Genomic DNA, 12,019 nt, shown 5'->3' with positions numbered 1-12,019 from the left:
TCCAGTGCCCAGCCTCTGACCGTAAAGGCTGTGTGTATCACCAACCATCTCCAAAAAACAAAGACAAAAACAATTAAAGACAAAGCCCCCTTAATACCAGTAACACGGTTTCATTATCTAAAGGAAAACCAGAAGTTGTTTAATACAAAAAAAAAAAAAGAAAAAAAAATCAAGTGACTTTGGGGTGTGAGCACTCTGGGGTGTCGTGCTGATTGACTGCATGGGCAAAGTTCCCAGGGTCTGCCTTTGTGTCCAACTGCTTTTCAAACAGCCCCAGGCTTGAGAGATTTTTTGCCTCGGGCAGAAAAAAAATGATAAATTACAATTACATTTTGCCAAATCAGAGTCCAGAGGGTTGGCCGAATAGTCTAGAAAGGTGGACAAGAGTGAAATGAGATAGTCTTTTATCACGTGCAATCAAAGGACAATGTTGTTGGCGACAATCTAGATGTCCCATGAATATGCAAAATAAGAACCAGGGATTCCCTGCTGATGGCATTTGATAGGACACTTTCTATTTGGTTTTTGGATTTTCATGTTTTGCACATTAGCATTGAGACCCGCAATCTGTGAAGCTGGATTTAGATTCCTTTGATGCTGCCTGAAATACTCATGCTTTAAAGGAATATTCTGCATACCCATATCTCCGAGTACGGTGGTCAAACAATATATTGACTTACAATGTAGTACAAAGTATTCATACCCATTTGACTTTCTCACGTATTTTTTGCTGTAATTGGATCTGAGATAAGTCTCTACCACCTTTGCACAAGCAGAAACATTTTTCCAATTATTCTTTGCATAATATAGCCCCTCTGTGGTGTCAGCCTCTTTGATATGGGGGACCTAGGTATGAATCCGGGATGCACAGGAATGACATCGGGTGCAAAAACTCTGCTGAGTGGGTGTGCATTTTGTAGCGACTTGCTGTGGTGACCCCTGAATAAGGGAGCAGCCAGAAGGACTCCCTTTCTCTCTTTCGAAACTATCTCAAGCTCAGTCAGATAAGATGAGAGAGCATGTGTGAACAACAACTTTCTGGTGTTGCTGCAGCTTCTCAGTTGGATTTAGCTTTCGACTTTTTTTTGTCATTCTAACACAAGCAGGCTTTAAACTAAATAATTCCATCATAGGTTCTGTATATTTAGGGTCATTGTCTTGCTGGTAAGTGAACATCCAGTTATTAAAGCTAATGCAAATGCTTGCCACGTTTTTACAACTTTTATTAGAAGAAACCTCGTATTAATCTCTATACTTAATTTCATAATAAAGTCATAAAATTAAAATATAAGTTGTTTTTTTTCCTTCAAGGGTATAAGGAAAGATGCAATTTGGCAAAAAGTACTGAGATCACTTGGCGGTTTGAGATTGCTATTCCCACACACTAATTACGCCGCTCCAAAGCACATTCAACTCCAGAGCTCAGGCTGTCCTCTTGTTTCACCTTTCTGTAGTGTGGGCCAGACAGAAGTGTCCAGTCAGCATGAAGCCTGTGGATGAGCGCAACACAGGAGAGGAAAGAAAAAAACAACATTCCTCTCTCCTATTACCCACCTGTGCTTCCACAGCAGCGGGTTTTGCAGACAGCGTTTGCATCATCACCCCACTGAAATTCCCCAGGTAACGTTGCCTCCATCAGAGGCTCCGCTGCATCACAGACAGATGACACTGGCGACCATGTAAACCCCTGGATGGCGCCTTGCTTCACGAGCGTTGTTAGCCTTAAAGCCCTTGCGCAAGCAACTCACAAATGCCTAATGGTCTTTATCATAAATATCAGTACTGCAAAGGTTATAGCTGGATGGATATGTCCCCGCGCTCCATTTAGCTGCATCGCAGACGGCCCTGACTGATGCTGCATTCAAATGCGTGGACGCACATTGATAGAGGAGGCTTAGAGCCAAATAACAAGTGGGTTGCTCTCGGGGTAATCTTAATGCGGGTGAAATATCTGCTCTTGTTTAAAGGTTATCTCAATATAACTTCTACATTGTTTTCTAAAATCTCAGCAACCTCCTCAGTTAAACTAATGGAAGACCTTGCCATTTTACAAGAGAGTAAAAACAGCGAACTGGGAAAAAAAAAACACTCTCCATCAAAATACAACTGTAACAAAAAGAAGAAAAGAAACTGCAGTTTTCTCCCGGAAAGCCCATTTAAGTTTTGATTAATGGTTTACTTGACTGAATTATAATCACATTATGATATCTATTGACCCTCATTGATTTGCTATTAGAGGACTAGTTTAACCTTGATTTATAGCAGGGGACTTGTCGAGTTCAAGGCCATGAAGGGATCATTGACAAGCAACAATGGGGCTTTCTAACATGCCCCTAAGGTCCCCTTTAGCTGCAGATCAATAGCTGACCTCTTTGGCTATTATTTACAAGCAAATGCATTTCAGCTTTTCTTGAAAATGATGTACAGTATCTGTCTAAGGACAAAATGAACACATTGCTCTTAACATTGTGCAAATAGAGTTTTGCAGACCCTGACAATCTACTCTAAGGAAGATATGATAAAATCAAAGACGGCGAACATGTATAACCTTTTTGAAGTTTAATAGGAGGAATAATAGGGGAAAAACATAATTTGAGCAGTATTTTCCTTTAACAAAAGTATAGGGAATACTCAGAGATTCACAGAAAATTCGACCCATACTCTAACTCATAAAATACAACTAAAAAAACACACAAATCAAATGCACATTTTCATAATTCAACATTCACTTATACTTCCTGTTACCTTTTCAAAAAAGTGTACCATACATCAACTCTACTTCTTATAAGGTCCATAAAGGCATCCTGAACGTTTCACAAGACAGTAGAAGACATATATAGGATTTGATACAGCAGGTTTTTGATGAACGTACAAACTTTCTTCAAGAAGTTTGTCTGTTACGTTGATGCTGGATGACCTGTATTTCCCCACTGTGGCAACATACAGGATTTTTCTATGCGATTCTAAACAGATCACACTGGAGAACACTGGTATTAAACCTCTATACATTGCTTTTTATTGCTGAGTTAGAAATAACCTTAAAAGGACACAATACCGGTATATCTACCCCCCCCCCCCAAAGCTCAAGAGTTAAAAAAAAGAAAAGATTTTTAGTGTGAAACTTGTTTTTTGTTTGCATACTCTGCAGCACCAATATGAACAGAAAGACAAACTGTTCTTTTTCAAGGGTGGAAGGATTACATAATAAAACAACTGTGAAAATAACTATTGGATGTACAAGTTTAAATAAAATTCTCTAATCAACAGAGGGTCAAAAAAAAAAAAAATTAAAAAAAATAAATAAATAAATAAATATATATATATATATATATATATATATATATATATATATATATATATATATATATATATATACATACAAGCTAAAAGAACAAAATTCTTATGTTCAGACAAGACAAAGGCCTGGCTTTCTGGACAAAACGAAAGGAAGAAGCGTTGTGGAAATCTTACCAGGGCAGCCTTCACCATCAGCCAAGCTCGTAGGGGGCAGCATCATGGTGTGGGGTTGTTCTGCACCTGCCAGAGGTGCTGGAGGGTTTCACAGAGGACAAAATAATGGGAGATTCTGAGAATCGAAACTTGAACACAGCTGGGTTTTCCAAACCACAAGAAGAGTGGTAATGCAGCCAGAAGCTATTTGATGGCTACAAAGAGTGTGCAGTTTCTCAGCAACTTCGGAAATGTCACCAAATACATGTGTGTGTTTATATTTGAGCCCATATGTATAGCTTGTATGTTGTATAATTTTTTTATTTTTTTATTTAAGTGTTCAAATGAAAAATAACAAAAAAACATAATGATATGATTCATGCAAATGAGGACTATATGAGAACCTCCCACTGGACTGTATTTAAACTATTGTTCATTAGAAAACCACTACACATTCACAATCCCCTTATTTAGTTTATTGAGTTGAATTTAAACATACCACATTTTGTTGAAATCTAATTAAATCATCTTTCCTGAATGTAAATTAAGGTTCTTGTGTTACAAAAAGAAAAGAAAACAATTCTTTCCATTGGAAAAAAAATGTCTGGGGCCATTGTTGTTTTGATCTTCTCATATAATTTGTTGGACATACACACACACACACACACACAAAAATGATCATCTTTACCAAAGTTGTCCTTTGATAGCAGCTGAGATGTGTGCATAATGAGTTCATGCCGTAAAATCAGTCAGCAGTGAGCACTTGCTTGGGAAAGCTACAGTGCCTCCACATTAAGAAGGACCTGGAGGGACAGAGAATCTCTCATCCAGTGACCTTTATTACGAACAGAGCCCATGGGTCATTGGATGTGACACATATGTATTAGGCTGATTAGGGGCGCAGCCCTGACCGGTGTCTGCAGGTGTCCAGCAGCATGAAACCGGCAGCCTCTCTCCATCCGAATTAAAAGTAAATGACGGAGGCTTGTGACCTTTTTAGTTAGAGAATAAAGCTGGGTTACCAGACATCCGGAGACTGAAAATACACCTTTTGTAGAAGGTGTTTCTTCCAACATAATGATTAAAATAACACAGGGAAAATACTGCTTATTTGAAACATATCTTGTGTGTTTTTTTAACCTTCGAATTCAGTGACTTGTAAGTATCCGTACACTCACACTATTTTATATATTTTGAAACAATAAAACCAAGATCCTCATGGTGTTGTATTGGAATTGTGAATGACAGACCAACATAAAGTAGGGTATAATTGTGAAGATAAAGGGCAATTACATGTGGTCTTAATTTGAGCTTTTGAGCCCCAGACGCCCCAGCCCCCCTTTCCTTCAACTTTAGAGATATGTGCTATTCTGTGTTGTTCTATAACATAAAAATCCCCCTAAGTACATTGAATTTTGTTGTTGTGATAATATGAATCAAAAAGACACTTTTGCGACACACGGCTCAATGTCATTTGGTAGTCATACTTGAAACATGGGCGTGCAGAAAATTACTATTGAATATTAGCATCAAACACACTCTGAGCATCTCATGTGCATATGAGCCTGTCTGAGACTGCACGATTACCGTCAACATCCATGCTGGAGTCTGTTGGTCAACAGAATCCACTTGGACAGGTGATGTGAATGAGTAATTCATTATGAGGATACAAAATCCTTTCCTCAGCAGTGCACAGTTTGAGTGCACTCAACAAGACCCTGATGGGCCCCAGAGCCAGGCCCTGTCAAGCCAGCAGAAACAGTGATGGAGAGGCCACACCATGGTGCACTGGAGCCCTGCTCTCACCCACACACTGTCACTTATTCTGCACATCCAACAGCCTGTACAGCCACTGCAACACGATCCAGATGTACATATACATGCGTGCAGGCATGCGTGAGTTGGTTGGTACATGCACATGTTCTTGTCATAAGCATCTGTGCCAAAGGAGAGTCAATGGAGATTAAGACATTTCCTGCTACTCTCCTTGTCTGAATGTCTGTCTGTCTCTGGGGTTTATAATATTCCCATTACTGAAGGGAAATTTACTCAAATCCCTCATCCTTGACAGCCATTGACATGCAGGCACAGGGGACTCAGGATTTTCCCTCAATGGGAAATTAATGAAAAGGCTGCCAGCTCCCTGAAGAAATCCTACACTGCGTAGTGGTGCACTACACGATTGCCAAGGGAAACCAGAAAGTTATGAGACAAATTTTCCATGAAGTCATATTTACATTTCTTCTAATACTAAAGTACTTCCTGTGTTTTAATATAACTCAAACGGGGATAGTTAAGGATTTCTGAAATCAAATTTTGGTTAAATATTTAGTTTATAAGTAGCATCTTCACTGCAGCTTTGCATCTTCATTTAGAATAAATCCAGATAGTTTTGACCAAGAGGCTGATGCTAAAATTAAGTCCAGAAGGGTCCAATCTTAACTTTTACTGACTTAGAAACAAATCTAGTTTCAGAGACATCATAGTGGTTTATGTGAATGTTAAATAATAAACATTTAGACAGTTGTTGCATTTAAATAGGGCAGTTTTTTCAGAGAAGCTGTTACTGTGTGACAGAAAAAGTAAAGCCATGTAAAAATCAATAAAATAGTATTAAAAAACTCTGTTTTTACCTTTTTATTTTGTTATATTACAGTCACGCTGATAATAACCTGCTTAACATTCTGGTCTCAGTTACACAGCATGATTACTGGTGGTATATGACCTTCTACATGCACTTGCTGTGTAAACAATCATTATGCTATATTTGCATGGATAAAAGTAATTGAAATAAAGGGCCGATCGGAATAAAATGTGTCATAAACACACCAATTAAAATATCGAGATCAGATTAAGCTCAATCAGAATGAAACTGTATTCTGAATGAGACGGGTGGTTTATGCCCATCGTTAATCCTAACTGCGTCTGTCTTGTTCCGACGATGTTATTCGGAATGAGGCAAACTGCCCTGACTGTGTGCCCTATGTCACTCACCCAGTAACACAGGAAGACCGACAGAATGGGTTGCCGAGCCTGTAGTTTTATTGGCTAGAGCAGTAACGTCTAAACCATTCTTAGAAACATGGTGCAGGTCCATTCTGTGTCCTTAGAAGAAACAGAACATACACACTTCCACATTTGTTTGTTAATGTATTTGTTGTACATTTACAGTGTTTTTGCATATGATTTCTCAATAACATAAAATAAACACCCTTCATTCTGTTGTTTTTAGGGATATTTGAGGACTCTGCACATGTTTGAGCACTTCTATTCTAAATTAAGCTTGTTGCAATTAAACGTACATCATGATCAGATAAATTGATTTTGCACCCATATTGATGATGCATATGATTTTTTTTGTCTTTCAATATCAACAAATTTCATTGATTTAAAACTTTTTCTCTCCATATTTGAAATAACCTTAACACTTTGCTTTTTAAAAAAAAAATAAGATTACTTTGACCCAAGTATGCAAATTTTACAAGCAGTTCCTAAAAGTACAATAGGAAGTAAATGTTTTAATCCTTAAGATTGCTTCTCTCCCAGTTCACAGTTTTTTTTTTTGTTGTTGCATCTGAAGACATCCTGTCTACCTTAAAGACTAGGCTTAAAACTTTTCCATTGCTAAGGTTATCTGAGCTATATTTAAGTGAAACATCTTAGCCTTAAATTGCTTGAGGGTATACTACCCACTTTTTCTCAATTAGTGCTCTCTAAGTTTGTATTAGGCAGTTTTTATCAGCCATTAACTTCATGTTCTCTCTTTTTTCTCTCTGTAGAAGCCACATCTGGCCTAGTGTTTCTGTTTTTGTCTCGTTCTGGGAGGGGACTACCATCTGAGCTACTGCAGCAAATGACTTCATGTTCTCTCTCATGTTCTTGATTGGTTGTCAGTGTTTAAAGCAACTGAAAGACCTGGAGGTCACCTCTTGGTAAAAGTAAGTTGCTCATTTCCACTATTGCCAAGTGCTTGCTCACGATGACTGATTGCTAGTTGATATATTACATTTTACCATTTGGAAAAGGAAACTGAATTGGACCACTTTGTTTAAAGAAATTTGAATGTATCATTGAATTTAAATCGGTGTGTCTCATTGGACTGTATCATACTGACTCAGTGGTACATTATATTTATAGACATCAATTACAGTTGATTTTCTTCAGTGTCTATCTAACGTGTGTAAATTGGTGCGATACAAGTAAACTGCGTTCAACTGAAATTACAACCCAAGATAAAAAGACTTACGTGAACGGCATGAATTGTTTATCATGTTTTTCTAGAATACTGCTTCAAAAAGTTTACCATCCTTTTTTTACAAGACAGTCATGGGAGTCTTAAATAAAGAACTAGATGATTCTAGTCCCTTTGATTGAGTGTCCTTATCAATTTTATATTACAACTTAACAACTTAAGAACGGAAATATACCAACTACATAGCAAACCCAATTCAATATTAAAAATCAAATGTCTTTGTGCTGATTAAACCAGAACCAGAAACATACATTTCACATACTGTGATATGTAATTTTTCCTCATACAGAGGTGTGTGTGTGTGTGTGTATGTGTGTGTGTGTGTGCGCACGCGTGTGCGTGCATGCATAAGAGAAAGAGAGAGAGTGAGTTCTTCCAACCAGCCTCAGTTAATAAAGACGCCCTTGATTATTATGAAGCTAAATCAATAGCATGAGGCACTGCTGTGTCTTTATTGCTTGTCTGGAGAGAATCCTATTCCTAAAAAAAACTGACCATATTACAGTATGGGATTTGTTAGCCTCACAGTTTGGGTTATTAAAATAAAACAAAAAAATTTACCATCAAAGTCTATGGATAGAATCCCTTTTGATCCGGGCATGCATAGATCTGCAATGGTGATTCATAAAAGAGTAAGAATATTAAGGTAGACACATTATTTCTTTTCACTTTGGTTTGAACCAGAAAACTCAGATGTAATATATGTACTAAAGTTCCTTGGGTAAGAAACACACAGATATAACATAGGTCAAACAAACCTCAATAAATGAATGTAGTACAATGCTCTGATGTGCATTTGTGAGTGTGGCAATGGAATTCGCCATTTTTGGTGTTGTTGGCAAGGCAGTGCAAGCTATGTAGGCCCGCGCAATTCTCTGTAGGCCCGCGTGCGCAAACGTGTCAGTGCTTAACCGGTTATGTAGTTGGTTTCGTGGCCGCTTTGTTGTGATGGGACCCCCTAACCGACCTAGAAGCTTGTTGCATACACTCACACCCAGCTTCGTCTGGATGGGAGCTGAGTTTGGGCTGTGAAATTATATATACTAAAGGCAAGTTCAAAACTTCAGGGAGAATATTGTGATCAACTGTATCAAGTGCAGCACTGAGATCTAACCGGAGAAGTACAGACATGAGTCCATTATCTGAGGCTGTGAGAATATTGGTAGTGACTTTCACAAATACCTTTTTAGTGCACTTCTAAACTCTGAAGCCTAACTGAAACTCTTCCAACAGGTTATTACTGTGTAAATGTTTACACACTTGATTATCAACTATTTTCTCAAGAATTTTAAATAGGAAAGGAAGATTTGAAAGGTCTGTAATGTATTAAGTCACTCTGATCAAAATAATGTTTCTTAAGTAAAGCTTTTGATTAAAGCTATCTCAAAAGTCTGTGGTGCATAACAATTTACTAAGGATAGAATCATTGTATCTAAAATGGTTACAGTAATGAAAGCGAATGCGTGGGGTCTAACATATAAGTTGAAGATTTATAATTAAGCTCAATGCTTTTATTGTTAATATAATCAATTGTATTTACAAAACATTCCTTAAAGTCATTATTGATTTAGTGTTACTGAGAGCTGAGGGTATATGTGGCTCAACAGAGCTATAACCCTGTGTAAGTTTGGTACCTGTATTAAAAAGAAACATTTGATTATTCCTATTCTTCTCTATTAATTATGAAAAACACACTTTTCTAACTTTGTGAACGTTTTTTACACTAGTGACCCATTTTTCCAAATTACATAAGGACTCTTCTAGATGTCTAGAGCACCATTTTCTCTACAATACTAGTATTGTACTTTAATGTACACAACTCTGAATTGAAATAGAGTGCCAACCTCCTATAAATAAATGCCTTTTTGAAGGTAATTATTCATTACTTTTGACTGATGCTTTTTGACAGACAGAGTTATGAGGAAATATGAGGAAAATAAGTTCTTCACACTCAAAGCAATATATCAGCACAAGGTCCAGAGTATGGAGACAAAAGTGGGTGCATCTGCAAATATTTTGAGCAAAGTCAATCTTGTTTAAGATGATATTAAATACCTCATTTATGCTAGCACATTCAGTGTCAACATGAATGTTAAAATCCTCCACTATAATGACCAAATCAGTATTTAACACTAAATCAGATCTAAAAATTTAGAGTAACAGCCTGGTGGGGAAAACAAAACAAAACAAACAAAAAATAACAGAAAGTAATGGTTTTAGTGCTTTGCAATTTGAATGAGGAAAATTAAGAGTTCAATATTAAAAATAATTGTAGCTTCTAATAAGCCTGAGATAAACTGGACTGAAATATAATTGCTACCCCTCCTCCTCATCACACTGTATTTTGATTACTCTAAAACAAAATATTTACAATTATACTTACATAATGCTCTTGCTGCAGCAAGGTTTTTGAGACAAAATATATCAATGAGTCATATTAGTTCACCAATTTTCAGATTTTAATGATTTACTCTTTTTAGACTTCTTTTTAATTTATTTGATTTCGGCTGTGGGCAAAGCACTATCACAATGGAGTAATGGTTGGGTAACAATAAAGAAGTTGAAGTACAGAAGCAGAGAGGTGTGTTTAACTACGATTCTGCTTCCTGTCTGGACACTGGGTTTTCAATGTTTTGGGTATCTAATAAATTTGGCCAACAAATTCCTAGAAATAAGAACTGCTCTTTCCAAAATGGGATGGAGTTAGATTAGGTTAGTCACTTTTTCTGCCCAATGTTTGTAAAATCCACTTTCTGCTTGACCTGTAAGACTTTTAACATTCCCAAAGTGCTGTCTTTGAACTCTTATTCTATGTTTCACCATGCTGAATATTGCTCCATCAGACTGTATTGCTACATAGTGATGTAGTTGCATAAGTGAACTGTCTATCATCAAAATATCATTACCGTAATTGAAACTCCTTGCAGATTTCTGCCCTCTAGGTGTTAGGGCCATCAGAGCTGGTTATGTAAAGGACAAGATGACAGTGGATGATGTTTGTGTGTCTCTGTTTTTTTTCCTCTATGTGTGAAAGGTGAGTGTTGCTGCTAGCTTGGACAGTTCGCAGCCCAGCAGGGACATCGACACTCCGGCTGGGTAGGTAATGACATCAGATGCCACGCTTGACAACAACAGGTGCCTTGGCACTGCCACCTTCTTCTACCATGCTGTGTCAATGACATCAACACCGACCCACTGGTTAATTATAGATCAGCAATCCTCCTGCATCTTTGCTGCCCGGCAATGACAGACGCATGAGATGTGATGGGGGAGATGTTCTAAGAAACGGAATGACAGATTTGGTAAGGAACATGTCACAACAAGTTTTTTGCACTCTTGAAACATCCTGCCTGCATAAAAATTAACACAGTATTCCTCTTTGTAGACAGAAAAGGGACATGTTATACCTCTGTTTTTGCTTTGGTACAGTAGAACCAAAAGTGGTTACGCAATCTTACTTTTTGCATCCTATGAAAAAAAATATCATGAAATGTGAACAGTTGTCTGATTTTGTTGTCTGTTGCCTCACATGTTTTCGAAGCCCTTGTCACTAATTCAGTGGAAGCACTCAGCTCCAGCATGGAGATTGGGAGCAGATTTAGGTGCAGCATTTGGATGACCATATGGAACTCTTTGTGGCGCCAAGAGACCATGCAGCTTGGAAACCTGATCACCATCTCCCCGGTGACAGCTGGAGCCTTTACACCATCAGAGCATTTGTAGCCTTCTAATTTGTCATAACCACCTCCTGTGGCAAGGAAATATGCTGCAAAAATTAGGTAGGCAAAGTTTGAAATTTATAGGATCGGGGAAAAAAGATTTCAAGAGTGAGGCCAGGGGGAGAAGAAGGGGGGGGGGGGGGGGAACATGGAGGGAATTTGTATTAGTCTTTACTAGAGAATATTTATAAATCGTGTTTTACACTTCTATAGTTGATACCACCATGTCTTTTGGATATTAATATCACAGTTTTTATGTGGTTTATTTTGTAAATTATTTTCATGCTGTTGTTTTAAGTGTTATACTCCATCAACATATGAGAAGGGATGTCCTTGCTCCAATTTTGTCAAATTAAAAACACAAATTTCAACTTATTTAAATGTGTTTATAAACCAACATCAGGTATCTTATAATTGTGAAGTGAAAGGAAGATGAGACATGTTACTTAAAGGAACAGTAGTATTAATGACACCCTTGTGGTTAAAATCAGAACAGCACACGCCTTTGACGGACACCCGCCATTTACTCAACGGTCCTTTGTTGCACTGAATTTTTACTTCCACAGGCTTTATATATGATGTTGTATTCTGCTCTATT

At 37.6% G+C, this 12,019-nt stretch overlaps 1 long non-coding RNA gene across 1 annotated transcript; it reads left to right on the top strand.

Moving 5' to 3' along the window:
- The first annotated feature begins 1,467 nt into the window (after positions 1–1,467).
- On the top strand, positions 1,468–11,519 carry LOC118556724. The gene is made up of 3 exons (XR_004927310.1): positions 1,468–1,620; positions 10,737–10,798; positions 10,912–11,519. It is a non-coding gene; the product is annotated as an uncharacterized LOC118556724 (long non-coding RNA).
- Positions 11,520–12,019: the final 500 nt, after the last annotated feature.

Source organism: Fundulus heteroclitus, chromosome 21, assembly GCF_011125445.2.
Source record: "Fundulus heteroclitus isolate FHET01 chromosome 21, MU-UCD_Fhet_4.1, whole genome shotgun sequence".
Classification (NCBI taxonomy): Eukaryota; Metazoa; Chordata; class Actinopteri; order Cyprinodontiformes; family Fundulidae; genus Fundulus; species Fundulus heteroclitus.
Note: the sequence above shows the minus strand (reverse complement) of the source record. Positions and strands in the feature narration are given on the sequence as shown.